The sequence below is a fragment of the Populus nigra genome, chromosome 2, assembly GCF_951802175.1.
Source record: "Populus nigra chromosome 2, ddPopNigr1.1, whole genome shotgun sequence".
Classification (NCBI taxonomy): domain Eukaryota; kingdom Viridiplantae; phylum Streptophyta; class Magnoliopsida; order Malpighiales; family Salicaceae; genus Populus; species Populus nigra.
Window position 1 is genome coordinate 17,893,173 of NC_084853.1, and position 5,000 is coordinate 17,898,172.

Below are 5,000 nucleotides of genomic sequence, written 5' to 3' on the forward strand. Positions count from 1 at the left end.
AAATTTGTCGAGGGGACACGCTGACGAAACAGCGCTGGTTCAGGCACGGCGGGCAGTGTTGGAATCGGCAGCGCCGACGAAATCGGCAAAGTCGGCAGAATCGGCAGCGCAGATTTTTCGACGAACATGGGCTGGACGCTGGACTGGCCGGGCCATGCAGGAAAATTCATCGAGGGGACACGCTGACGAAACAGCGCTGGTTCAGGCACGGCGGGCAGTGGTGGAATCGGCAGCGCCGACGAAATCGGCAAAGTCGGCAGAATCGGCAGCGGGTGCTGGCGATGGGTCTGGACGGGCTGGATAGTCCAAGGCTCGACGAGAAAGACTGCTGGTTTAGACACTGGGGCAGTGGCAGCCCGCGGGACAGTGTCGGCAGATTCGGCAGCGCAGATTTGTGCGGCTGCAGGTTCGTCGGGGAAAATCGGCAGCGCAGATTTTGCGACGAACATGGGCTGGGCGATGGACTGTCCAGGCCAGGCAGGAAAATTTGTCGAGGGGACACGCTGACGAAACAGCGCTGGTTCAGGCACGGCGGGCAGTGTTGGAATCGGCAGCGCCGACGAAATCGGCAAAGTCGGCAGAATCGGCAGCGCAGATTTTTCGACGAACATGGGCTGGACGCTGGACTGGCCGGGCCATGCAGGAAAATTCATCGAGGGGACACGCTGACGAAACAGCGCTGGTTCAGGCACGGCGGGCAGTGGTGGAATCGGCAGCGCCGACGAAATCGGCAAAGTCGGCAGAATCGGCAGCGGGTGCTGGCGATGGGTCTGGACGGGCTGGATAGTCCAACGCTCGACGAGAAAGACTGCTGGTTTAGACACTGGGGCAGTGGCAGCCCGCGGGGCAGTGTCGGCAGATTCGGCAGCAGTGTCTGCCGATTCGGCAGCGTTGGCTTGTTGGCGCGGGGGGCCGATGCGAGTGGGGACTTGGGCAGCGGGCAGTGAAAGCAAGAGTTTCCCCGATGCTGCCGGGAAAAACGCTCCCCGGGATGGCCGGGTGAGATGACCCGGCGGCCCGTGACGGGTCATTCAATTCCATGCCCCGTCAACATAACTCCCGATGTACTGTTTGCTTTTTCGGAAGAAGAGATCCATCCCCCCATCCTCGGCCAGCCAAAAACGCTCCAATTAATGGCCGGGTGAGATGACCCGGCGGCCCGCGACGCGTCATTCAAATCACTGCCCTATCGGCTACAACTGCTGATGGGTGGGATTAGAGGCCTGCCATGGTGGTGAGGGGCGGCGAGGACCGTGAAAGCTAGAGTTTTTCAGAGGCTGCCGGGAAAAAGGCCCCTCGGGTGGCGGGGTGCGAGGACCAGGCGCGTCATTCAATTCTCTTCCCTATCAACTTGGCTCCCGTTGGCGGGATTGGAGGCCTACTGTTTGTTACAGGGCTAAAATCGTCAGGGGAAGAGCTGACGAAACAATGCTGGTTTGGATGCAGGGGGTAGTGTTGGAATCGGCAGCGCGAACAAAATCGGCAAAGTCGACAAAAAAGACTGTTGGTCTGGACATCGGGGCAGCGGCAGCCATGCCGACAGGGGGGGAAATCGGCAGCGCAGATTTGTGCAGCTGCAGGTTCGTCGGGGAAATCGGCAGCGCAGATTTTTCGATGAACATGGGCTGGAAGATGGACTGTCCAGGCCAGGCAGGGAAATTCATCAAGGGGACACGCTGACGAAACAGCGCTGGTTTAGACACGGTGGGTGCAGTGTTGGAATCGGCAGCGCCGACGAAATCGGCAAAGTCGGCAGAATCGGCAGCGGGTGCTGGCGATGAGTCTGGACGATTTATAGTCCAGGGCTTGATGGAAAAGACTGTTGGTCCAGACAATGGGGCAGTGGCGGCGCGGATTTGTGCAGCTGCAGGTTCGTCGGGGAAAATCGGCAGCGCAGATTTTTCGACGAACAGGGGCTGGGCGCTGGACTGGCCGGGCCAGGCAGGAAAATTCGTCAGGGGGCCACGCTGACGAAAACAGGGGCTGCGGAGTGGAAAATCGGCAGCGCAGATTTTTCGACGAACAGGGGCTGGACCGGCCGGGCCAGGCAGGAAAATTCGTCAGGGGGGCACGCTGACGAAAAGAGGGGCTGCCGCGTGGAAAATCGGCAGCGCAGATTTTTCGACGAACAGGGGCTGGACTGGCCGGGCCAGGCAGGAAAATTCGTCAGGGGGGCACGCTGACGAAAAGAGGGGCTGCCGCGTGGAAAATCGGCAGCGCAGATTTTTCGACGAACAGGGGCTGGACGCTGGACTGGGCCAGGCAGGAAAATTCGTCAGGGGGCACGCTGACGAAAAGAGGGGCTGCCGCGTGGAAAATCGGCAGCGCAGATTTTTCGACGAACATTCGTCAGGGGGGCACGCTGACGAAAAGAGGGGCTGCCGCGTGGAAAATCGGCAGCGCAGATTTTTCGACGAACATTCGTCAGGGGGGCACGCTGAGGAAAACAGGGGCTGCCGCGTGGAAAATCGGCAGCGCAGATTTTTCGACGAACAGGGGCTGGATGCTGGACCCGCCGGGCCAGGCAGGAAAATTCGTCAGGGGGGCACGCTGACGAAAACAGGGGCTGCGGAGTGGAAAATCGGCAGCGCAGATTTTTCGACGAACAGGGGCTGGACCGGCCGGGCCAGGCAGGAAAATTCGTCAGGGGGGCACGCTGACGAAAAGAGGGGCTGCCGCGTGGAAAATCGGCAGCGCAGATTTTTCGACGAACAGGGGCTGGACGCTGGACTGGGCCAGGCAGGAAAATTCGTCAGGGGGGCACGCTGACGAAAACAGGGGCTGCCGCGTGGAATGGCAGCCTACACGCAGATGCGAATTCGGCAGCGCACGATGGCTTGAGCAGGTCATGGGTTCGACTTGGCGCGATCTGAAACCTGGACGAGGGACTGTCGACGCTGGACGAGCCAGCGCGGTGGCCTGTCGTGCCCCGTTCAGGGGGGGCCTGCCGCGGAGACAGCCCTCGCGGGCTCGACAGCGCAGGCCAGCGTCCCCGACGTCGCTGGCCGCGGCAGGCGAGCTGCCGGGGTTCCCGCATTCCTACAAGAAAACGTCGTGCTTTCCACATGAAACCAATCCAGTAAAATCAGCCATATTTTTATGAGGCTGCCCACTGAATTTGGGGTCATTCCGGGCCGGTTCCTAGTTTTGCGGATTTACTCGATTTCTAATGGTAGGAAAATTAAAACAAATACTTCCCGACCTCGAAAAATTCTGGGAAAATTAATGAAGGTGGATTGGATTTTTGCCAACCTCTGTGCAAAATTTCAGCTCAAAATACCAAGAAATGAATTTTTTAGAGGGGGGGTGACAGCTGGGACCTAGTAGTGTCTCCCCCTGCCAGAGCTGCAATGACACTTATTGCTCTTTAGGGAGCCACCAGGCCGGCGCCCCTCAAAGACCACACGCGCGCGCGCGCCCGCCCGCGCTGGGCGCTGGGGCGCTGGGGCCTGAGGGCCTGGGGCCCTTGGGGGCCCTTGGGCGCTTGGGCGCGCGCGCGCGGCCCCCGCAGCCATGCCGCGCTGCGCGACGCGCGGACAGCCCCTGCTGGCTTGCTCTCTCGCCCGCGGGGGGGCTGCCTTCGGGCCCTGGCCCCCCGCGTTCTGGCCTGCCCCCCGCGTGGGAGAGGCTAGGCGCTGCAGGGGCCAGCCCGACGTCGCTGGCCGCGGCAGGCGACAGCCCGACATCGCTGGCCGCGGCAGGGGCCAGCCCGACGTCGCTGGCCGCGGCAGGCGACAGCCCCTGCTGGCTTGCTCTCTCGCCCGCGGGGGGGCTGCCTTCGGGCCCTGGCCCCCCGCGTTCTGGCCTGCCCCCCGCGTGGGAGAGGCTAGGCGCTGCAGGGGCCAGCACGACGTCGCTGGCCGCGGCAGGCGACAGCCCCTGCTGGCTTGCTCTCTCGCCCGCGGGGGGGCTGCCTTCGGGCCCTGGCCCCCCGCGCTCTGGCCTGCCCCCCGCGTGGGAGAGGCTAGGCGCTGCAGGGGCCAGCCCGACGTCGCTGGCCGCGGCAGGCCCCCCGCCGGGGTTCCCGCATTCCTACAACAAAACGTCGTGCTTTCCACATGAAATCAATCCAGTAAAATCAGCCATATTTTTATGAGGCTGCCCACTGAATTTGGGGTCATTCCGAGCCGGTTCCTATTTTTTCCGATTTCCTCGATTTTTAATGGTAGGAAAATAAAAAAAAATACTTCCCGACCTCGAAAAATTCTGGAAAAATTAATAAAGTTGGATTGGATTTTTGCCAACCTCTGTGCAAAATTTCAGCTCAAAATACCAAGAAATGAATTTTTTAGAGGGGGGGTGACAGCTGGGACCTAGTAGTGTCTCCCCCTGCCAGAGCTTCAATGACACTTATTGCTCTTTAGGGGGGTGCCCCCTGACTGGCCATGGGGCGCGCTGGCCTGGCGCCCATAGGCCTGCCGCGGGGGATATGTGGGCTGTTGCTAAACTCGGACTAAGGTGGGGGGCCTCATGGCCCGAAGTATTGCCGGCATCGATGACCCGTTTTCCGGCCGGCGACGACCCGATTCCGGCCACCGTCTTCGGGACCCGCTCCAAGCCGTCGGGCGCGTTGGGGCTGCTTATCCGCGGCGTGGGCGTGGCATTCATTTGCCGTGCTTGTGCCAAGGTGCTGGCAGCTGCTGCGCGGCTGTCTGCTTGCCGCGACGTCACGGTGGCGGTGGCCGCTGCCCCTGCTCGCAAGTCGGAGGCCTGGCCGACGCGGCTGGTGCGGACCGCCGAGCTTGGGGATTGCGAGGAGAGCTCTACGCTGGCGTGGGCGTGGCATTAAATTGCCGTGCGCGCGCCCATGCGTTGGCTCTCCTCGCAATCCCCGACCTCGTGGCGTGACGTGCCCGCTGCCGAGGCCTGGCCTCCGTCTTGCGAGCCGGGGCTGACAGCCCCCCGCATGATTGTCCCTGTCGTTCCCCCCCGCGGCCTGTCCCTTGTCCCTTCGAGATCCTTCGCCTCCGGCTGCGGTGGCAGCTGCCCGTGCTCGCAAG